We start from the raw sequence: 26252 nt of genomic DNA on the forward strand, positions 1-26252 counted from the left end.
ATATATATATATATATATATATATGAAGGAAATAAACATAACTTGGCCCATGATATATACAACGGCTCTAAGGCATTATAATGTTAGTGATTTAGTTTAAATAGAAAACTTCCGGATAAGTGTGTTATTGGTTATTTTAATATATTCTATGTCTTTTCCTACTTCAAATTCTGTAAGGTTGTTTCCGTTCCTGCAGGGAAGACGTTCAAATAAAACTTTTTTTTTTCCTCTCAGACCCATAGCATACACAAGGGCTATATTTCATTTATTCGTTGTTTCAGTCATGTGTTCACATCGGTGAAACTATAAAGAAAAATCATTGATAAGTTTATTTTCAATAAATATAGGGCTGCTTGTCTTCATAGTCAGGTGTGATAGTGTCGGAGGATACCACTGTAAGTCTACTTCTGCTACCCTGCATATTACTAAATGTTTGTTGACCACATTGATTTAACGGCCTCACAGGATATCACTATGATGGTTATAATTGATGTTGCATTTACCTCACGGATATAGGAATGATTGCCTATCAGTCTAGTAAACCATTCTCTTCTTATAAATATGAAGGAAAACTTATGGTCTGTATATTGTCAATCGTCGAAGACCTTAACGTCTGTTTCTAATATTATATTGATGGATGTTAGATTTTACTGCGAAATGCATAATACTTGTTACCGTTCTTGTTTTGTTTTTTTTCTTCCAACTTCCCCATTCGAATTTCCTCAGGCAGCTTCTATATATTAAATGTTTTTCAACTGATTGAAAGAGTACTCATTCAGATGAAAGATAGTGAATTAAAAATTATAAAAATTCGTGAGAAGTCGTAAATGCGGTCATTTTGCACCTCTGTTATATTCTTTACACTTACAGATGATGATAAGGAGATGGATTAAAACTGTAAATAATATTTTTCCTGTGATTTGTTTCTGGATTATGTTTAAAAATAGTAATTTATAGCATAATTCTATTACACAATTTGTTGTACATCGTGCTTTAAAAGTGTACTAAATACTGGTATTTCAATGTTTAAAGTCATTATGCGTTACTGTTTTACTATTTAAACTGAGACAATGCATGTTGAAACTGGAATTCTGTGTTCACGCCAGAGAAGAAATGTACACAGATATCCTACCGAGGTCTCATTTCTTTGTTTCCATAGAAAGTGAACAACAACATCTGATTTATCCCATTCTACATGGCGAACAGTCCAAGCAGCTATATTTTCTGACTTTCCTTATTCCTTTCACCTTCGGCAACGTCTGTTGCAGTTATCGATATCAATAGGTTACACATGTAAATTATGTGTAAGAAGGAGAACGTTAATCGCTCACATTTTTATACAGGATCGTCAGCCTGGAAGTAAATTCCACTATCTTTTATAAAAGACGCGACAAGTTTTCCAAGATATTTTTTAAATACCTAATTACTATTATGTTATGCCATTATAAAGAACCACATTCATAATAGTCCAATAATGCAAATCAATCTTCTATTTTCGTTAAGACAGACAAGTAAGAGAAGCGATAAAGGGAAGAAGAAGGGTACACGACCCTTCAAATTGAATTTGACAACTTTACATGTAAAGCAAGCAATATTCACCTCATTAATGTTCCGTCTCTGATGTTGCCAAAAATATTAGCTAGTACCTCCACTTAAGAAAATGATATAGATCAGCACTGTTTTCATTTTGAAAAGAAAATAGCCAAGAATTCAAAAGGACCAAAAGAGCACTAGTCTTTTTTATTATTGACAATGCTAGTAAAGTATATACCTCACTGTCAGTAGATATATAAGCTGTCAGTAGATACATAAGCTGATTAATATTGTGTGGTCACGGAATGTATCTTGGTGCTTATGAGATGGTACCTGATGGCGTATAGACAAAGGTTTAGTAATCGCAAAACAAAAACTAGGCAAGCCAATGTCGGCTTTGCTAAGGTAAAATAAATACTGTTTCACAGGTGGCATACATCTATACAAGATTTAAAAAGATCATGACAAACTAGGGCAACTCATATTGGTTCAAGAATTAAAATAGTCTATCCATTCTGACGGCAAGACTTATCTTCACGAAGGCCAGGTAGAAATTTTGGATGAAACTGCTCGTACAGAGAATGAATATTCCTTGACTCTTACAGTTCCTTTTTACCATACTTTTTCCTCTCAGCAGGTTCCCAATACGCAACCGATTCAGTCTCATGCGAATAATTACATATTTTGATTTGGCACAATTTATATGAGTCAAACGTCTGACATCAGGCAATCATTATATAGTTCTACGTGTACTCATTGCACAAAAATATGGCAAAAAGCCTAGTCTGATTTTATTATGGAGCATTATTAACCTTTCATGTCGAAAGGTTCTATATAATCTATTGATTATTCACTAGTTCAATCCATGTATAATTGTAAGGGACAGAACTCAGGGGGTTTTATTATCAGATTTATTGCAATATTAAGGGACACAGCTCAGGGGGGTTTATTATCAGGTTCATTCCATATGTATTATTTGAGATAAGACATTCGTCTAGATTATTCAGCGGAAGTAGAAATACACATTGAACTATAATATTTTGGAACTATTGTAAATTATTGAAATGTGTTGCAGACCAAGCCATTTTGACACGTCAGGACTGTTGGGGGACAAGTATGTTCTTGGAACCGAAATCTATCCGGAATATTTAATTATTTTGGACCAATGTTTCAGGATTATTAAGGATTCAGTCACAGTTACGGACAGGATACTGTAAATTATTACTAAATTTTCATTTTATTAAAATTAATAATAAAATTGTTTTGCAATGCTGTCTTTGTTACTTAGTGTATGGCCAGAGAATCGTACCCATATATATGAATGGAGACAGATTGAAATACACGGATAAAATTCCAGAGAGACAATAACATGGACAGATGGATGGATGGAATATGTAAAACAAAAACATATATTAAATTTGTCCTCCTTTCTGATTATTTTTCTGTCTGTGTGTCAGCTGCCCTGCAAGTATATGTACGTTTGTACGTAGCTACGTATGTATCCATCAATGTATCGATGTATATATATATATATATGTGTGTGTGTATGAGACCGCTCCGGTGGCCTAGTCGTTAGAGCGTCCGCCTCGGATGCGGCAGGTCATGGGTTCGATCCCCGCCCGAGTCATACCAAAGGCTTTCAAAAATTGCACTAACAGCTGCCTCCCTTGGCGCTCAGCATTAAGAGGTTAGTGCTAGGACTGGTCGGCCTGGTATCAGGATAATGTGACTGGGTGGGACATCATGCTACATGTCTGCGGCATGATGTCCCAGTGCTAGACATCACTATAAATTGCCACACTGCAGACATCGTAGCGATATTTTTAAAGCTACATTGAAATCCAAATCACACACACACACACACACACACACAAACAAACACACACACACACAAACGTACAAACATACACACTCACAAAAACACACACAAATACACATACACACACAAACACATCCACACACACACACACACACACACACAATGATACCTTCCTGGACATCTGTTTCTGTAAGCTTTTCCATTAATTCTTTTCCTCGTGGAAGAAATTATTTTCAGATTTCTATTGTCTTTGCTTTTCTGTGGTCTCTATCCATATTAGTCTTCCCATTGGTCCATATGTTAAACTTATTGACTAACAAACTGGATTTATGTGACTCGCCATGTTGCCACCTATTGCAAAAAAAATGTAAGCATTCACTATCATCAACAGTCAACGTCATAAGGCAGAAACTGCGGAGAAAACTAAAATGCAAAGAATATACACAATACACCATTTGAGCAGCAGATATTAGAAGGGACTATTGCGTTGGGTTATTGCTACGGAAATATTGATATTGGAGGGATTCATTATTGCCAAAGAGGGAAATAACAGAATATATACATGCTGCAGAATCGGTTTAACTGATATTAGTATAGGAAATTAGATACTAAATCGCGTGACAAAGACAATGACAGATTATTTTCAATAGCATAATGGAATCAGATCCGACACTAGGCGAAGTACTTGCACATCGTTAACACTGAATGAGCGCTGGAAGTTTGGCAACATTGAGAAACTTAGTTTAAAAGTTATTTGAAAATTACAATTATGCGAGATCAAAAATATATTGATTAGAAAGAAAGGTTTGGTAATGTCCACTGCAATTACATGTAATTAGCGAAAATAATTATGAATGTATATTCGTAATTATATTTTTTATATTACTCAGCGGGTCATGTTCTGCAAGACTTTATATTCTTATATGAAACCAGATCTTGCTGTTATCGGGAGTCAATGAACAATGGGGAACAGCGAGAGAGAGAGAGAGAGAGGTAATGAGGAGAAAACATAAACATATATAAATATATCGGAGAGGGGGCAACGAAAACTGTCAGATGTAAAGTAGAACGAAACACTAGGGGATTACTTGGGAAAATCAGTGGAAGACATGGGCGGGAATTAAAGTTCTTACAAGTTCAAAGTATAATATTCAAATTTTTGCACGATGTATGGCTTACGGGTGAAGTGGCTTTCAAACTCCATTTGGCAAAGGAAATAAACAAATGCCCAAGATATAAAGCAGCCACTTTTTAAAATACTAAGCAATAGATCAATGGGAGACTGCTATAGTAGAAAGAATTAACTTCATAATGCAGATATGTAAACAGTGGAAATACCGAATACATAATTTATTAACGTATATAATATTTTACTGACTATATTGTTAAAACAATGTTGAAAAGTTGTCATGTAGTTAGTATTAAACAATAAGTGCATGACTAAAATAATGTTTTCCTGTACCCTTGTAAAATACCAATGTGGAGATCGGCCCCTGGAGGAAAGATAAGCGTTTTGGAGGAAGAAAATCGATCGCCCTTGTTATCACCTGAGAGAAAAGTCTTCTTACAAAAACAAAATAAGCAAAGTAACATAGCATTCAGAAAATCGCTATCTCTTTCAGAAACCGCGAATACAGCTTTTTTATCTCCCCTGTATAATTGCCAAAATGCTAATATGTATTTCTTTATGTATGTATGTATGTATGGATGGATGAATGGATGTACGTATACATGTATGTATGTCTTTACGTATGTATGTATGTCTTTACGTATGTATGTATCTATGTACGTATGTATGTATGTATGTCTTTACGTATGTATGATATGTACGTATGTATGTATGTATGTCTATATATGTATGTATGGATGGATGGATGTTCGTATATATGTATGTATGTCTTTACGTATGTATGTGTATATACGTATATATGCATGTATGTATAAATAGATGTATGGATGATTTAACTGCCGATTGATAATTACTTCCGTGTGACTAGCCTGAATTACTTTAGGCGGTAGGAAATTAGATTTTTGCTTTGAAACATTTGGTTTTATTAGATAAAGTATGTATAGTGCATATAGAATATACTCGTCAGTCAGAGGCTTGCATTATTAGTCATTAAACACTAATTTCGAGCTTGAATTCATGACAAATCTATAACTACTAAAGAGCATATATATTAACCATAAGAAGATAATCTGTGTGTGTATTAACGTGTATGTGTGGATGTGTTGTGTGTGACTTTGAAGTGAAAATGAAGCTAGCATCTAGCTGCATAGTGCCATTTGAATCTAGCAAAACAAGCAAGTCAAGAGGTTCCAAACTGTGGCGCTATGAGTATTAAGCAGAGACATATTGCTTGTCAGAGGGACTTGTAGTTTCCTTAATCACTGTTTGTGTGATATTTCAATGTTGAAAATTACAATACAGATTAGTTTAAATTGAGTTAACTTTTGGTAAGTCAAGAATATTTGTATACGTTATAATTGGCCATTCAGAACTGCCGTATGAAATTAAGAAACCAAAAGGGTTGTAATGAGTTTTGCATTAACCGATACATGGTTTACAGGGAATGCATTGAATTTAACGATAGTTATTGGTAAAAGAAACAAGAACAACAAAATAGGAACCCGCTACAGAATAGCACAAGATCCACTAAACACTATTACTTTTACAATTGAATTTATTTAAAGAACCATACTCTTGACTTACGAATACCAGTCACTTGAGTACCAGAGTAAACCTAAGCTTATATTTATTGCCATTGTATAGAGTGTTTGCGTTTATGTTGATCAAACGTATCTTCATAATTTCTCACATCGAAGAGCAAACGGCATTGGCTGTTGACCAACGTGACCTGATACAGGTTTATATTACGAACACATCCGGCAATATTAAGCCGTCACAAACTTTGTAAAAGGAAATCTCTTTTCTTGCCGAATGCTTTCATTGTAACCGTATCATTTTTTTATATGGCTTGATGTAAAGGTGAAAATAGATAAACCATTTTAGTACGACCCTTTCAAATTGAATCGGCGCAATCGTTTCATGATATAATCAAATTCATTTTCCTAACATTTGTGAGAGAACAATACTAGAGCGAGGTATATTGAATTATGAATTCATAAAGTGAAGAGCACGAAATTATAAAAAGCACAACACAAGCGCCAAACCTATAGCTATATTATAAGGAAATAAATAAAGAATACAACCGGACTGCCAATCACTTACATATTATTATCCATTTATATATTTGTTCTGCTTTAAGATGTCCAATCTATTATCTATCATGACGCTGCGAAACATTCGGTGTACCGGTTGGGAATATTTATCTGTATTGCAACATGCATTATTATCGATTTATTTTCTGCTTGCACTTTTCTAAGACACGATCCTGATGCTGTACTAAAACATTGTGCCAAACTCAACATGCCATGATTGAAGTCATTCATGGTTCCATTGTTTTGGGTCTGTTCAGATTTGTTGAAGAAATAAACTTACAAGATGTTAGTCCCTTTCTAGAACAGTATTAATTAAGTTCTTTTCCAAATTTGTCAAGGTGTTAGCAGAATTATCCAGTTATTATGCTATTGCCGATAAGTGAAAAGTGTATGTGTCATCGAAATCTTATTGTAGTCCTAGCAGTTTGTTACATATTGTTTTAACGGAATAATATAATTATATAAAATTTCATAAAATATGTCCTTTAATATTTTTTTAAAAATTCTACTATGAATGATGTTTTCAAATGGTATCCAACTCATTGTCAGCAGAATATACCGTTTATTCGTATCATAATTGCATACTTGTCCACAATTCAATCCCGTACCTAACATTACCTGTCTGATTTGTAACATTTTCTCTGTTAACGTTTGCAAGTACACTTTTGTAGAGATTGATTAATAATATGAAATCCTAATCGTCTGACGCATTTTATAGTTTGTATTTTCACAGGTAAACAATGCTTGATAAAATACAAATTAATACAGATTTTATGCCTGTTTTTCTTTTTTAATTGCATCAATTCTAGTCATATCAATGGATCTATGGTAAGTGTTAATATATCCCTGGATTATCTCTTGCAATTCATCTGCCACTGATCCTTCTAGGCATAGATTTCATCAATATAGCCATTGTCCTTTAGGCTGAATGCCAACAGTATCTGACTGCTCTTGTGAATTTAAGTGATTTGTATAAACCCTTTTGCATGGCTACCTTTCGATTTATTCCTTGTTAAGATTGAAGTAGAGTGTGGAGTTCTCACAATTCCTGCATTATCTTCTTTTACTGGTTTGATGTTATGTGGACATAGTACACAATTCATTTTACTATATGTTCTCTACATTTGTTTCTCAGTACTGACCTTTCCACTGTGTGACAATCAATGCAAATCATATGTTAATCTAAAATACCTTCAAAGATGACTTTACGGTGAAGTTCTTGTCAAAGGTTGACCTGCTCTTTTTTTAGATTATTGACTGTCAACATAACAGCATGTAACCAGAACACGAATTTCACTTCCGGATCATCACCAAGGCCTTATTACTCACTGTGCACTGTCGCCAAAATACATACAGACAACAACACCCTGAGCTCATATTATCAAGAATAAACAGTTACCTTTAAATCCCTACCAAAAATGCATAAATAAAACTCTTCTATCACCACCAAAATGAGAGAGGAAAAAATGTTCTAAAAATAGACTAGAACTACATTCGTGGGTACTGAACTGGAAGTATTAATTGTGATGTAATTCCATGTATGACTGACACATCAATACATTTCTGATGCTTTTTCTGCTAATTTAATAAAAAAAATTTTGTAGTCATTATATAGAAAAAGAAACTAAGATGATATTAAAGGAGATGTAGTGTGATGAACTCTGTATTTTGTAGAGAAATGATTTATATATTTTGCCAATAGCTGGACATAAGTAGTGTTATTATGTCCTTATGCTAGGGGTTGGGGTGGGAAATGTGTGATTGTTGATTTCTAATGCAGCATCGTATACAATAGAAATGTTTTTTTTGTCATCTTTCTCTCTATTCAGCATCTAATCACCATTGATGTAGTGATGATGTCGAAAAGGTCTTACATTCATATGCTTTGCTCTTTTTCATTTTTTGTACAATATTTAGGATGGGTTGTAATAAACAAATCTGTATCAACGTTCATTTCAACTTGTTTGTAATCAATAATTCGTGAAGGAGACAGTGGAGATGTATAAAGTCATCAGTGGTGATTCTGTGCAAACGCAGTGAATGGTGAAGATTTTTCTCCACCGCAGAAACTAAAATATTTGTCATTTATAATAGTTACATAGCAATCATCTTTCGAAAATATACATGTTTTGTAAGATACAATTATACTTTTAATATTTTATTAGTCATAAAATGTGCCCGGAAATGATAAGTGCAACAAATATTTAATTTTACTAAAAAAGGAAACAGCTCGCTTTTTCAGTTCAAACTCAAACATCTTTTAGAAAAGAAAATACGAAGCAACACCTTTACACGCGTACCCATGGTTATTGTCTTTTTCTCCCTATATTATTCTCACCCTCTTTCTCTCTCTATCTCTCTCTTTATATATATATATATATATATATATATATATATATATATATATATATATATATATATATATATATATATATATATATATGATATATACAACGGCTCTAAGGCATTATAATGTTAGTGATTTAGTTTAAATAGAAAACTTCCGGATAAGTGTGCTATCGGTTATTTTAATATATTTTATGTCTTTTTCTACTTCAAATTCTGTAAGGTTGTTTCCGTTCCTGCAGGGAAGATGTTCAAATAAAATATTTTTTTTTCCTCTCAGACCCATAGCATACACAAGAGCTATATTTCATTTATTCGTTGTTTCAGCCATGTGTTCACATCAGTGAAACTATAAAGAAAATCGTTGATAAGTTTATTTTCAATAAATATAGGTATGCTTGTCTTCATAGTCAGGTGTGATAGTGTCGGAGGATACCACTGTAAGTCTACTTCTGCTACCCTGCATATTACTAAATGTTTGTTGACCACATTGATTTAACGGCCTCACAGGATATCACTATGATGGTTATAATTGATATTGCATTTACCTCACGGATATATGAATGATTGCCCATCAGTCTATTAAACCATTCTCTTCTTATAAATATGAAGGAAAACTTATGGTCTGTATATTGTCAATCGTCGAAGACCTTAACGTCTGTTTCTAATATTATATTGATGGATGTTAGATTTTACTGCGAAATGCATAATACTTGTTACCGTTCTTGTTTTTTTTTTTTCTTCCAACTTCCCCATTCGAATTTCCTCGGGCAGCTTCTATATATTAAATGTTTTTCAACTGATTGAAAGAGTACTCATTTAGATGAAAGATAGTGAAATAACAATTAAAAAAATTCGTGCGAAGTCATAATTGCGGTCATTGTGCACCTCTGTTATATTCTTTAAACTTACAGATGATGATAAGGAGTAGGATTAAAACTGTAAATAATATTTTTCCTGTGATTTGTTTCTGGACTATGTTTAAAAATAGCAATTTATAGCATAATTCTATTACACAATTTGTTGTACACCGTGCTTTAAAAGTGTACTAAATATGATATTTCAAATTTAAAAGTCATTATGCGTTACTGTTTTACTATTTAAACTGAGACAATGCATGTTGAAACTGGAATTTTGTGTTCATTCCAGAAAAGAAATGTACACAGATGTCCTACCGATGTCTCATTTGTTTTTCTTTCCATAGAAAGTGAACAACAACATCTGATTTATCCCATTCTACATGGCGAACAGTCCAAGCAGGTATATTTTCTGACTTTCCTTATTCCTTTCACCTTCGGCAACGTCTATTACAGTTATCGATATCTATAGGTTACACATGTAAATTATGTGTTAGAAGGAGAACATAATCGCTCCGATTTTTATACAGAATCGTCATCCTGGAAGTAAATTCCACTATCTTTTCCAAGACGCAACAAGTTTTCCAAGATACTTGAATTACTTAATTACTATTATTTTATGACATTATAAAGGAACACATTCATTACAGTCCAATAATACAAATAAATTTATTTTCGTTAAGGCAGACAAGTAAGAGAAGCGATGAAGGAAAGAAGAAGGGTACACGATCCTTCAAATTGAATTTGACACCTTTACATGTAAAGCAAGCAACATTCACCTAATTAATGTTCTGTCTCTGATGTCGCCAAAAATGTTAGCTATTACCTCCACTTAAGAAAATAATGTAGATCAACATTGTTTTCATTTTGAAAAGAAAATAGCCAAGAATTCAAAAGGACCAAAAGAGTACTAGTCTTTTGTATTATTGGCAATGCTAGTAAAGTATATACCTCATTGTCAGTGGATACATAAGCTGTCAGTAGATATGTCAGTAGATACATATGCTGATTATTATTGTGTGGTCAAGGAATGAATATTGGTGCTTATGAGTTGGTACCTGATGGCATATAGACAGAGGTTTAGTAATCGCAAAACAGAAACTAGCCAAGCCAATGTCGGCTTTGCTAAGGTAAAATAAATACTGTTTCACAGGTGGCATACATCTATACAAGATTTAAAAAGATCATGACAAACTAGGTCAACTCATATTGGTTCAAGAATTAAAATAGTCTATCCATTCTGACGGTAAGACTTATCTTCACGAAGGCCAGGTAGAAATTTTGGATGAAACTGCTCGTACAGAGAATCAATATTCCTTGACTTTTAAAGTTCATTTTTACCATACGTTTTCCTCTCAGCAGGTTACCAATACGAAACCGATTCAGTCTCATGCGAATAATTACATATTTTGATTTGGCACAATTTATATAAGTCAAACGTCTGACATCAGGAAATCATTATATAGTTCTACGTGTACTCATTGCACAAAAATATGGCAAAAAGCCTAGTCTGATTTTATTATGGAGCATTATTAACCTTTCATGTCGAAAGGTTCTATATAATCTATTGATTATTCACTAGTTCAATCCATGTATAATTGTAAGGGACACAACTCAGGGGTTTTTGTTATCAGCTTTATTGCAATATTAAGGGACACAACTCAGGGGGTTTTATTATCAGGTTCATTGCATATGGTATCACGGTACCAATTGTTTTTCCATATACCTCAATGCTAATGTTTTGTGAAATAAATATACTTTCGGTCCTACTTGGGCATGCATGTCACACACTGTCATATAGAACAATGCTAGATTGTCAATTTGACAATGACATAACCAGGTACTCCATTGCATTTAAGAGAGATAACTCTACTGGAACTAGACAGGGGTAAGAGTTATCTAGTCACAACAAGCACATTTTCAGCCATGTGTACCATATTTTAAAAAAATCATAAAAAATACAAAATATGATCTAGATAGAAATTAACACAAACTCACATGTTGCCAAGAGGCTCAACATTTTTTTAAGCCAAACAGAAAGTACAACTCTTACATAATGCACCAATCACAGCTAGTGTTGTTCTTTAATTCTGAATACAATGTTCCATACACCTTAAGCTCCGCCCACCTGGACTTGCGCAATTGGTACCGTTATACCTATAGCAAACCTTAATTTTTCCAATAATCTGTGAAATAGTTCGGGACTGTATAAGTAACAAATATACTTAGTCTCACTTGTGAAAAACAATTTGATGAGGTATTAACCTATGTCTTATATGAATGTGTATAGAAATGTCATTGAGCTGTTTGAACTATTGTTTTCATACTTTTGCTTCACCATCAAAATCATCTTTTGAAATAAAATGAATTCTTTCAACTATGACTTGTATCTTATTCCTATCAGCACTTATTGAACTTCACATAGGTGATATGGGATAAATCACATTATGTCATATTATGTAATAACTAGGTCAAAGGTCAATGTACCAAATAGTATGTACCTGTCCTATTTCAAAATGTACAATTCACCTAAAAGAAAGGAATTTATATTTGTTTGGTAGGTGCAGAACTTAACATCAGAGACAGGTGGACATGACCCAATCTTATTATAAAGTATAAGCTTTGACCACATTACACTATCTGCAGATACAAGAAGTCACTAACCACCAGTCCTCACACAAAGGTCCACCTAACCATCCTCTTTGTAACACAAATAGTAAGCTTTCCTCCTTTGTAATGTGAACAAAATTGTTTCAATAAGCCAATCAGTCACCAAATATAGTAAATCACAGCCTCTAAGTGGTTATGTTGGATTGGGGGGTGAACGTAGGGGAATAAAATACAGAAAAATGCCAAATATAAACACTAAGTATAGCACATCAAATGGAGTTAAAAACAGGAGGAAAGTGTTTATCTAAAAGGGAGAGGTAGCTTATGATAAAGGAATTAAAGGAGGCAAAATCAGCAATGCTGAAAATGAGAAGTGAAAGTTTGATGACCTTACCTTGGACAAATATATGGGGCAGGGCCCAACAGGTCCAAGGACAGCCCAATGGCAACTGTGCTATAACATCCCTTACAGGTACCCAAATTTCAAGTGAAGTTGTGTTCATTTCCATCTAATATGAAAGGGTGAATAATTTAGATAATATAGATACATATAAAGTATATTTCTTCTACATAAGAATTTAATAATAATTGGCATAAGATAGAGAGAAACTTATCTCAGATCCAAACAGAAGATACCTTATCAGTTTTCAAACTTGTAAACTTTACTGTGAGAAATTATTAAATTGCTTCTACTTACATTTGCATCAAGATAGAGGGCTAATATAATACTTCACAAATCTTCTCTTTATTTTCATAACCAGTTACTGAAAATGTGAGATTTTATTTCCTTAAAATGTTATGACTGGTGTAAGGGAGATAACTGAATGATATACATAAGGTGTGGTAACCTCTAATACAGTATCCATGTAATATAGATGAGTTCATCAACAACCTGTATTAACTTCATTGCAATTAAATTATCTCAAAACACATTACTGATAAAGTGAGAACCTAACATTTAGACTCCTATATTTAGTGGAGACCTCAAGAGTCATGTAATTTTAATTTCTAAGATGACGCAGCTCTTTCATATCACATAGTTCATATTTTCTACAATGCCAGCATGTAGAGTGCAGCCTTCCATAACCATGCAGATATCATCTTATGCCAATTTGGATTCTTGCGATGAGATGCAAAGTTTCAAGAACAGTGTGGATTTGAATGGAATGAATACGCACTGTGTGACTAAAATGGTTATCATTCTGTAATGTTGGACCAAACATGGAAATTCCACAAGAGCAGCTTGACACAAAGAAATAGGATTAACTGAAAGTCAATAGTAGATTATAATTGGGCTTATACAAGTGCCAATGGCAAATGCTGACTTAAGGAAACTGTTCTTGTTTGTTGGTATTCACTGCTACTTCAACAAAAGGGAATGCAAGAGAACTGAACTAACTACATGAACAATTTCAAAGCAGGAAAGTGTAAAAAAAAAGGACAATTAGAGCAGGACAATTCAAATCAAAGTGGGAAGAAATACCATATCCTTAATAAATTACCTAAAAATTACTCATGCCAGAACATCCCACATGGTACAAGTGATCTATCTACAAGTGTACTTAGAGTGTTCTGTATCCTGGTTTATGGCATGCCTTACAAGAACAAGATAGCTGTTTTTGTACACATGATTTTTCATCTTTTGCAGGTAAAATAGCCAATATTTGGCCAAAATCAATTATATTATGCTTACATAACTTATTTTGTTGCATGCATTCCAATCTAGGAGGTAACAGCACATACATAAAGGCATCAGGTAACACAAGCCTATATCTATCATAGCTATAGTTATCAAAAGTCCCCATCCAAAGCCAACTTGTGCTATTTTCTGAAGATTTCATACATTTTATTCTTAAAGAACTTTCAATATTTGGCCAAAACTGTTCAGTACACATTTGTTTTCCTACATCAAACTAGTATAGTTCATAAATGCCGCCCACATGTATGCGTTTCTATGGATACACTGTGAGGCTATTCTTTCCTTTAGGTATCACGGTACCAATTGTTTTTCCATATACCTCAATGCTAATGTTTTGTGAAATAAATATACTTTCTGTCCTACTTGGGCATGCATGTCACACACTGTCATATAGAACAATGCTAGATTGTCAATTTGACAATGACATAACCAGGTACTCCATTGCATTTAAGAGAGATAACTCTACTGGAACTAGACAGGGGTAAGAGTTATCTAGTCACAACAAGCACATTTTCAGCCATGTGTACCATATTTTAAAAAAATCATAAAAAATACAAAATATGATCTAGATAGAAATTAACACAAACTCACATGTTGCCAAGAGGCTCAACATTTTTTAAGCCAAACAGAAAGTACAACTCTTACATAATGCACCAATCACAGCTAGTGTTGTTCTTTAATTCTGAATACAATGTTCCATACACCTTAAGCTCCGCCCACCTGGACTTGCGCAATTGGTACCGTTATACCATATGTATTATTTAAAATAAGACATTATATATATATATATATATATATATATATATATATATATATATATATATATATATATATATATATATACATACATACATACATACATACATACATACATACATACATATATGTATGTATGAGACCGCCCCGGTGGCCTTGTGGTTAGAGCGTCTGCGTTGGATGCGGGAGGTCGTGGGGTCGATCCCCGGCCGAGTCATACCAAAGACTTACAAAAATGGTACTAACAGCTGCCTCGCTTGGCGGTCAGCATTAAGAGGTTAGTGTTAGGACTGGTCGGTCTGGTATTAGGATAATATGACTGGGTGGGACATCATACCAAATGTCTGCGGCAGGATGCACCAGTGCTAAACATCACTAAGAACCGCCACATCGCAGCGATATGACTGAAAAATTGTTAAAGCTACGCTACAAATCCAAATCGCTCACACACATGTATGTATGTATGTATGTATGTATGTATTTATGTATGATTTAAGTGTCAATCGATAATTACTTCCGTGTGATTATTCTTAATTACCTGAGGCGATTGGAAATTTGGTTTTTGTTTCGGAACATTTGGTTTTATTAGATATAGTACATTTAATGTACATGTCAGTCAGAAGCTTGCCTTGTTCATAATTAAACGTGATTTTCGAGCTATATATAACTACTAAACATCATTTATATTAACCGTAAGAAGATAATCTGTGTGTGTGTGTGTGTTAATGTGGCCGATTTAGTGCATGTTTTGATATATGTTTTCCGAAAGATATACAAAAATATTGACTTCAATATCATTCATTATTGCAACGACTTTATTACAGCCCATACTATCCTTAACCCACTGTGGTGTTGTGAAATCAGTTGAGACACGGAGTGAGTTATTGCAGACACATTGATCTACTTGTTAAACATGGGTCATTTGTGCAAATGGAATTTGATACACTGGGTTGCACCCAATACCCTTTCAACAAAAAGGCATATCTCCGATCTATCAAGGACAAGCATATATGAATTGCGATTTCGGTGGCGTTTATTACCATACATTCGCTGTGTGAAGGAATGTCCGATAAAACAAGTCAATACTCATGTATGTTCTTGGCATCCGTCCGTCTACGAGAGACGATGGCATAGCTCCAAAGTACGCTTTTGCTTATCCTTCTTTTTAGCTCTCTTTTCAGCTTGCTTTATTCTTCTCTTTTCCTCTGCGTTTTGAACTCCCTGCCTGACAGCTAGACGCCAGCTGGAACGGTTGTTTGCACAGCTCTCCCAGTCGTTGACATTGATGTTTGCTGTCTTCATATCCTTCTTGCAAACATCTTTGTAGCGCAGATGTGGTCGTCCAGTTGGTCGTGCACCTTCTGCTAACTGCCCATATAACAGGTCCTTGGGAATGCGACCTGGGTCCATTCTCTTGACATGGCCGAGCCAGCGAAGGCGCCTCTCGCTGAGTATGGAGAACATGCTGTTCATGTTGGCCCGTTCTATAACCTCTGTGTTGGGTACTTTGTCCTGCCACTGGATGTGCAGAATGCGCCGCAGACATCTCAGGTGGAAGCTGTTGAGTTTCCTCTCGTGTCTTGCATATGTGGTCCATGTTTCGCTGCTGTAGAGAAGTGAGCTGAGCACGCACGCTTGGTAGACACGCAGTTTGGTCTTCTCTGTGAGGTTGGGGTTGTTCCAGACCCTCTGGTTAAGTCTGGCCATCACTGCTGCTGCCTTGGCAATCCTGCCGCCCACCTCAGAATCAATGTAGAGTGAGCTGGAGATGTTAGACCCGAGGTATGTGAAGTTCTCGACAACTTCCAAATTGTACCCATCGATGGAGACAGAGGGAGGGGAGTCTGTGTCCTGTGCCATGACATTTGTTTTCTTCAAACTGATGGTCAGTCCAAATTCCTTACATGCATGGGAGAGGCAGCATACCAGCTGCTGAAGTCCATCTTCCGTGTGTGATGTCAAGGCTGCATCGTCGGCAAAGAGCAATTCACGGATGAGTACCTCTGTGACTTTAGTCTTAGCACGGAGACGGGCGATGTTGAACAGCTTGCCGTCAGCCCTGGTATGAATGTACACTCCCTCGCTGCAGTCCTTGAATGCATACTGGAGAAGCATGGAGAAGAAGATGGCAAAGAGCGTCGGTGCAAGGACACAGCCTTGTTTGACTCCGCTAACAACTGGGAATGCTTCAGATGTTGCGCCATTGAAGCACACTGTGCTGTGCATGTTCACGTGGAACGACATAATGACAGCAAGCAGACGTGGGGGGCAGCCGATCTTCTGCAGAAGTCTGAAGAGTCCACTCCGACTAACCATGTCAAATGCTTTCGTCAGGTCTATGAAGGCAACGTAGAGGGGCATCCGCTGCTCGCGACACTTCTCCTGCAGCTGACGTAGTGAGAAGATCATGTCTACAGTTGACCTGCCGGCTCGAAATCCACACTGGGATTCTGGGTAGACGCGGGAGGCTAGGATCTGCAAGCGTGCCAAGGCAACACGGGCGAAGGCCTTTCCGACGATGCTGAGGAGGGAGATGCCCCGATAGTTGTTGCAGTCGCTACGGTCTCCTTTGTTTTTGTACAAAGTGACGATGTTGGCATCACGCATGTCCTGTGGGATGTATCCCTGTTCCCAGCAAAGGCAGAGGAGTGTGTGTAGGGGCTGGAGCAGTGCTGGTTTTCCGCTCTTGAGGACTTCAGGCGGAATGCCGTCGCTTCCGGTAGCCTTCCCACAGGCAAGGCAATCGATGGCTTTTCCGAGCTCTTCCAGGGTGGGCTGTGTGTCTAGCTCCTCCATGACAGGCAGGTCTGGAATGGCGTCCAGGGCAGTTCCAGTGACATTGTTTTGGGTTGCATATAGCTCGAGATAGTGCTCAACCCATCGCTGCAGTTGTTTCCCCTGGTCTGTGATGACTTCGCCCATCTTGGACTTGATGGGGGCGGTCTTGTAGCTGGGGGGGGGCTGTCGCTTGTTTGATACCCTCATACATTCCTCTTGTATCCCCGGTGTCAGCAGCTGTCTGTATACTGTTGCAAAGGTTCAGCCAGTAGGTGTTGGCACAGCGGCGGGCGGTCTTCTGGGCGTTATTCCTTGCAATCCTGAGGGCTTGTAGTGTTTTGGGGCTAGGTGCAGCCTTGTATGCCAGGAGGGCTTTCCTCTTTGCCTCAGTCACGGGCTCCATCTCCTCCCAGTTTGCCTCATACCAGTCGACATTCTTTCGCTCCCTCTTCCCGTAAGCTCTGATGGCTGAATTGTACACAGATTCACGGATATGGGACCACTTGGAATCAATGGTGTCATCAGGTGTCACTTTGGTGAGGGCTTCCTTCAGTTTGCTGATGAACTGCTGTGTTTTCTCTGGGTTGCTTGCACAGCAGGTGTTGATACGTGGGTGACCCTTCTTCTTGGCGTGGTGCAGCTTCTTGGGTAATATTCGCACCTTGCTGGCCACGAGGGAATGGTCCGTGTCACAATCGGCACTGTGGTAGCTGCGGGTAAGGAGGACACTGGCCAGTTCTGCACGCCTGGTGATGACGAGGTCTAGCTGGTGCCAGTGGCGTGAACGTGGGTGTCTCCACGACACCTGGTGGATCTCCTTGCATTTGAAGAAAGTGTTTGTCACACATAGGCTGTGGGAGCAGCACATCTCCAGCAGTCGCTGACCATTCTCGTTGATCTTGCCCCTTCCGTAAAAGCCGAGACAGGTGGACCAGGCCTCATGGTCAGCTCCCACTCTAGCATTGAAGTCTCCTAGTAAGTAAAGGCTTTCATTGTTGGGGATACTGGATATTGCCTGATCCAGAGCCTCATAAAACTTGTCTTTCTCCTCGTAGGTGGAGTAGAGGGTTGGAGCGTACACACTGAAGATGTTGACCGGGCCTAAGGATGTTGACAGCCGGAGGGCAAGGATTCTCTCAGTACCTGATGATGGAGGTTCAATGAAGGCGATTAGCGTGTTCTTGACGGCAAAGCCTACACCATGCTGCCTAGGTTCATCCAAGGGCTTCCCCTGCCAAAAGAATGTGTAATTGGCTTCCCTGATGGTGCCGCTGTCAGCCAGTCGGGTCTCCTGGAGGCAGGCAATGTCGATGTTCAGTCGGGAGAGTTCTCTGTCAATGACGGCAGTCTTCCGTGCATCGTCGATCTGCTGTAGGTCAGTGGTCAATCCAGGACACATGGTCCTGATGTTCCAGGTTGCAAAACGAAGAGTTGGAGTCTTTTTATTTCGTCTTTTAGTCTTTCCTGGTGCAGAGTTTTGTGGCCCACTTGTCGAGATGGTTCTCTAAGCTCCACGCACCCAGTGAAGCAGGCAGGCCATGGCGGGCAGCACCTTACTGACTGGGGGCTGCCCAGCTTGAGGCGGGCGGTAGCTGTCCAGTGAGACCTGATGATCTCTCCCACCGTCAGAAGTAACCCCTGGCGCCAAGCTCTACGCCAATTGAGCTTTGACTTAGAACCGGTAAACTGCTACTTCTCGTGTTGTGCCGACGCCGTACGACGACGCTGGAGTGTCCTCTCCACTGGAGCTATGAAGCCTGGGCAGGGTGGTATGGAGAATCAGCTGTTGCCCATGCAGCAGATCCCCCCTCTCCACGCAGCTGGTGTGCCCAAGGGAACGACGAATGCCGATACAGCTTGGCACCAACGGCGTCGCAGGAGTTGCCGGAATGACGTTGAAGTCAATGTCATACTGCCTTAGGGACTCCATCTCCGGATTTTCTGTCAGGGTTTACTCCCTTAGCCTTTCCCATGAGTGGGTATAGCCACAAGGCAGCAGAGGTTTGGAATCGGAGTTTTCCTTCTCCTAGATGAGCTACCATCCAAGGTTTACGAGTCCCATGTATGTATGTATGTACGCACGCATATATGTATGCATGCATGCAGATATGTATGTATGTATGCAAGCAGCAGAGCAGAGCGGGCTCGCCCGCTCTGATTGGTTCACCCACGTTTTCGCAAAATAAGCCTTCCTGAAGATCGCCAAAATAAAAATCACCCGGTAACTCGGTTAAGTTTTTTTATCGTGATATCAAAAAACGGTGGCGACACTGTTGGTGTCAGGCATGAGAGCTCTCCCTCTCTGCTGCTATGAATTAAAAATTTGTATCTAACCCGACTCGATACCGTGTTCGAGGATCATGTACGTTTATCGTGATAAATCCATACGGGTTTAACTGAGCCTGACTAAATAAATTTTTAAACTTATTTATGTCCATATCACCGCTTCACTAAGTTTGGTGAATATTTCGCAGTGTATGTATCCACACCATTAAACACTGCCAGAAGATTACAATTATCCCTGATCACTTTAGGAATTTGTGTATACCGTTGAGTCACATAAATCACATCAGTGTTTTTGTGTCTGCCTCTTGAAAAAATCCGAGCAAGGTTTGTTTGTCTGTCCAGCATTACGTCATGATAAACAACTAAATTATTAATAAGCCCATCAATATCATCTATGGATGGCGCTTCATTAATGTCGGTTATAAATTCAACAACATCATCCCCGCTTTCATTAAAATGTTTAAGTACATCATAGCACCGTTGATCATCCACAGACGGCGCTACCAAATACAATTTATCCCATTTCATCCACTTCATTATTAAATTAAGTAACAACTGCGTCTTACCACTCCCAGAGGGGCCAATGCTAATCATACGAACAGAATTTGGTAGCTGCATGATGCTTAACTGGTTCTCGTCGTTTTGTGGCAGGAAAGTCAGTGATTTCCATTACAATAATATTAAATTAATATGTATTTATATTGTGTAAAATGAAAGGTGCGCACCCCAACAACCAACCTAACAACGATTACAACAAAAAATAATAAATCAGCGGTTACAGGTATGTGTACGCGTTGTGGTATAAAAAAATTAAATTCATCTCCACTAACAAGTCAGGTGACAAGCCAAAAAAAAACAAAGTCAAGTAAAAAAAAAAGCAACACCGAGGTGATATTGCCGCAAAACAAACAAAATTACCTGGAACTCCATGGGCTAAATACCCGGGAGAGAAACATCTTCCAGGATATGATTACTGTGGTCCTGGCACTAGACTTGATATTAGACTTGATGATCAGGATCAACCAAAACCAGGCGAGTATCCGATAAATGAAATCGATAAAGCGTGTCATGCTCATGATGTTGCTTACAAAAGCAAAAATCTACAAGACAGGCATCTCGCAGATGTGAAATTAATTCAATCGCTAAATTCTATTAAAAAAAATAAAACTTTCAGAGAGTCACTCGCTAACTGGTTAGTACTTTTTTTTTGGGGGGGGGCACCAGACAGATGCCCACCCCCTTACTTAACCAAAATAATAAAGTGGTTTTATGTATGTGTGTTAACCCCCTGATATGTTGTTTGTATTCTTTAGAAAAGGATTCCGAACAAAATTTGATTTGGAGTAATTTTGTCGGGGTATTTGTTCTTTAGCCCTAGTGTTTTCTACAGGTTAGATTTTCCGAATCGGTTTCATTCACCGTCTTCGAAATTTCATCCCTGATTTTCTAGTTGACCTTGGCTGGAGGTCTCCTACACCCCGTGTATGCTATTGTGTATAATGCTATATTGTTTGTATGCTATATGGTATGTTTGTTGGGATAGCCTTCTATTCCAAATTTTGCCCATTTTTTTTCTCTCCCTTTTTCTTTCTCTTTTTTTTATAAATTTTTTTAAATAATTATTTTGCTTCTGTTTTTGAATTTTGCCGATGAAACGGTGCACTATTTTGAAAGAAAAAACACATCCTATTGTTTTAAATGCGTGTTAAAGTGTGTCGTTTCATCGTTATAAGGTATTGCAAGCAGTTTGGTAGGTTGCATTCGAGTCAGGATCCACACTCTTTTTATTTAGCTGTGTTTTACCTGGATCGAACTGGACCTCCCTTTATTTATTTAATATTGTCCAGAAAGTCTAAAAGTTTTTTTGTTACTTGCCACTTATAGCGTGGACTAGTTCCCCATACAGTTGGAGCTGTATGGATTTTTAGATAGAGAGACATAGTTAGAGATTTGGATAATAGTGTTTGCTTTTTTGTATATGTGTTTGGTCTGCTTATGTACTACATGGGGTCTTTCCAAGACTCTTTCCTAAGCCTTTCCACTTCGCGTAGCGCCATGTGGTATAGCCCCAGGAGTTCCTCGTTTTGTACTTTCCCATGTAGTTAATACGTATAGTGACGCTCTATTGTTGTGCTACTAAGTGGTGCAGAGAGCGAAAGACGTTAATTGGGAAAGAGAAAAAAGGACTCTCAAAGGAGGAAGAAACCTTTAGGAGGCTCGGCTCTGTCCTTTTAAGGTATTATCCCAACGGGATATAATCATAGCTTCACCTCTTTTTACTTCTTTTACTATCTCCCTATTGTTATAATTTGTCCACATGCTCTCATTGTTGCTGCGATGTAGCTTGTTATCATATAAAGGGTATTTTTGGTAAAGTTTCCATCAAGAAACAAAATGTTTTCTTTCTTATATCTATCGTTTTTGCATATTTCTTGTATGATTTTCAATCTATTTCCTTTCGATTTTTCGCATTGCGTCATCGTGTGTAGTTTGCTGAAAGGACCTATTTTACACAGTGGACATTTTGGCGGTACTCTGACCATGTGCCGTCTCACTGCTACCTCTCTTGTCAACCACGCATTGTGCATGTATTTGAAGCAGAGGATTTGAATTTTAGAGACCCTAGTTTCACCCAGTGCCCCCATGCTCTTTTCCAATTAATGTGTATATTTTCTTCTTCAATTTTGCTTTTAATCTTCATTGTGATCTCTTCTCTTATCCATTTATATGATAGTTTGACATCTAGGTCCCACAACTCTTTTTTATCTCTATATTTATTTAACAAATCTTTTATGCTTTTAAATTTCCGTGGTATTTCCAATTTTTTAATTAATCTGTTGCTTTTGTATATATCTGGTCTGTTTCTTAGACTAAACCCAAACCAGTAGATGCAAATCCCTTCCTACGGTACCTTTGGCTCTGCATTTATTTTTCTGAACCTATTTAGAATATTCGAACATTTTAAAAGTATCGGACTAGTTATGGCTACCCCACCCCCACCCCCCTTTCTCTGGCCCTATATAGAGTTTCTTTATTGACATAGTGTCTTAAAATCCCATTTTATTTAACGTGTTGTTACTAATCTCTATAGATTTGAGAAAGTAATTTATATGGGTGTACATATAGTTTTTAGCCACTTGGGCGCGTTCCATGAGGCATAGTGGCGTTAGAGTCCAGATTTTCACATTTTTCTCGATTCCTTCTTTAATGTTTTTTACAGTTTTCCTTTTCCTCGCCTTGCCCAAAATAAACCCCACAGAAAACTAGTCGCAAGAGAGGCACTTCGGCCAGGACATAACCTTACACTAGCAAACCACGACCTGCAACGACCGTGACCGCGTCTCCGGTAGCCTCAGGTTCATTCACTTCTCCGTTGATGACACCAAGATCGGAGACGTACTTGGAGACGTTGATCACACCAAGAACGTCTCCGTTGATGACACCAAGAATTTCTCCAGTGGCAGGACCCTCCAATTTAGCGGCAGTGGCCGCTGCTCACAAGTACCTTCTCCCAAAATGAAAGTCCAAGAGAGATCGGGCATGTTACAGAGTTTACTGGATTTGTCCAAGCAAGAACTGACTCGATTTAGTCCGTTTCGTACACCTGCACGACGTGTCGTCCCTGTCCTCAAGTTGATAAGACGTAAAGACAATCAGTGGAGACGCGTTCCAGTATAAAAAAGGTCAGTGACAAAGTAGGGTATCAATATTTTGGTGCTCCTGAAGACTCAAAGATGTCACCCTCCAGAAAACATTCTCTTCTCAGTCCCAAGGAAAGAAAAGGAAAGGACTGCCTCCTCGTTTAGTCAAACATGGTGACATGTTATCTGTCCTGTCCAAAGCTTCTCCACCCATACGAAAAAAACTCAAACAGCCTCCAAAGAGGTCATCGATACCGTGTGCGAATGTTGTTTGGTTCGCCAAATGGTTCAAAAGAAAATTTCCATTCGTCAAAAGAAGATGGTGGTCCAACATGGAGGAATTTTACCCCTCTTGTTAGGCCCTTTGCTGAAAGGTGTCTTGGGAACCATATTGGGAGGACTGGTGGGAGCAAGATAAAAAGGCCCTCGGAAGTCCCAAGATCTCAGACGTAACCTTTGACATCCCATGGAAGGACGAAAACTAGCTTTAATGCCTTACAAACGATGGATGGAATACCATCGTTGGCAAGAACAGACCCCGCATTTACCTCCCAATCCCAATTTGAGCGAGATGTCCCAGTTACAACACGAATTGCAGTCCTTGATGGATCGCCAAGATTTGTCCGAAACAGAAAAATCGCAAAAGTACGGTCAACTCTTGCAACGACTGCAACTCTTTCACCAGAAAGCTTTAGACGAAACAGCTCTTCCCACTCTAAAAGATTTTAAAACCTTGATGAAAAGTCCAGCACCATCACCACCACCACTACTACTACCAGTGACCAAGACAGAGAAAGGAGAAGAAGAAGAAGGGTTTCAAACTCCACCAGAAAAGTAAGCAAGTTAACAACATCACCTACCTCTAGAACAGGATTTACTAAAAAGATGATGACCACCCCTTCTTCATCAGAAGAGAAAAAGAAGGTGAAGACAGAAGTGAAACAAGAACCGATATCCCCTGTTCAGACATCCTCCTCTTCGACACCTATTGCTGGTCGCATACGTAAAGCATTACAAACCAAGAAAATACCCCAAGAGTGGGTGCCTTATTAACAAAAAATGAAAAAAGTGTTAGCCAGCATTAACTAAGATCCATCCCATCCTGCAGGTTACGGAGGAGTTCAGAAATTGTATCGTGCTGCCAAAACTCGATTGAAAAGTCTCCGTTTACCTCAAGTGCAACGATGGTTACAAGAACAAGCTACTTAACACTTTACACAAACCCATTCGACGCAAGTTTTCCAGAAGTCGCACCCGAGTGGAAGGCATCGATCATCAATGGCAAGCCGATTTACCCGATGTCTCTCATTTGGCCAGCTACAATCGTGGCTACAAATATTTGTTTTGTGTCATCGACGTCTTTTCCAAATTTCCTTGGGTCGTACCCTTGACTTCTAAATCGAGTAGCGAGTTAGTGCGAGCCCTGCAACGGGTGTTAACACAAAGCGGTCGTCACCCTCTTCGATGGCAAACGGACAAAGGTACCGAATTTCTGAACTAAAGCTTTCCAAAAAGAATTATAGAAATGTGACATTCATATTTTTACCACCAAGAATCCCGAAACCAAAGCCAGCATCGTGGAACGTTTTCAACGCACTTTGAAAGAACGAATGTGGAAATATTTTACGCATCACCAAATTCTGAAGAACATCGACATCTAACCGCACCTGGTGCAAGCGTACAACCAATCTTACCATCGAAGCATCGGACGTGCCACGCAAGAGGTAATCCCTCCCTGAAATTCTCTTTGAACGGGAACAACGGGAACCTTGTGTCCAGTGCCAGTGTCAGTCACCACTCCAACAACAACAACCCCATTTTGGGCGGAGACACGCCTCTGACTTCCAGTAACCCCTCGGACAGCCACAGAACTCTGGAATTATGAACAATAACAACCAATTTTACTTAACCTTACTCAGTGACAGTTCCATGGAGGTGTTTCCCAAGAACACTTCGTGCTGTTACACGGCCAAATTACCTCAGGCCATCCAATTAGATCACGAAGCCCATTGGGAAGTGGCTTTGGTAGAAATGATTTACCCAACACAAATCAAAAACATCACTGAACCTCAAAACACTTTTGACGTCGAAATTCTAGACCAAACAGTGCAGCAAACCATGATTACCACTAATCAACATAAATTACTTCCGAAGGACACAGTACCCCTAGCAGCAGTGACACTTCTCCTCCTTTGTACATTTATCACTTTAAAATTAACCCAGGCCATTATTTTAGTGGTCAACATCTGGTGGAGGCAATCGCTGACAAATTCCATGCAACATTTGACAAAGTTCTGACCACACTAAAAAAACGTGTCACCTTTGAGTACCATAAAGTGTCTCAGCGTTTACTAATCAAATATGAAAGTGAGAAAAAAAGTATACGTATTAAATTTTGCCCTGAATTGTATGACATTTTGGGTGGAGACCCCAATACGGTCACGGATAAGCAGACCTAAAGGATTAACATAGCAGACATTGACAACAACGGGCATTTTGTGAGGTATTTTCGTTTCCCGGTAGAACTGAACCAAGGACTGAATTTGATCTTTGTGTACTCCGATGTGGTGGAGTATAACGTGGTGGGACACACCTCCGTACAGTTACTGCGTGTCATTCCTTTCAAAGTGGATAGTACCACGAACAATGACCAGGAAGGTGTAAACACCTATCACGTACACCGCGAATTTCTACATCCTCATTAT

The sequence above is a fragment of the Sinohyriopsis cumingii genome, chromosome 16 (assembly GCF_028554795.1).
Source record: "Sinohyriopsis cumingii isolate HCF-2022 chromosome 16, ASM2855479v2, whole genome shotgun sequence".
NCBI lineage: Eukaryota > Metazoa > Mollusca > Bivalvia > Unionida > Unionidae > Sinohyriopsis > Sinohyriopsis cumingii.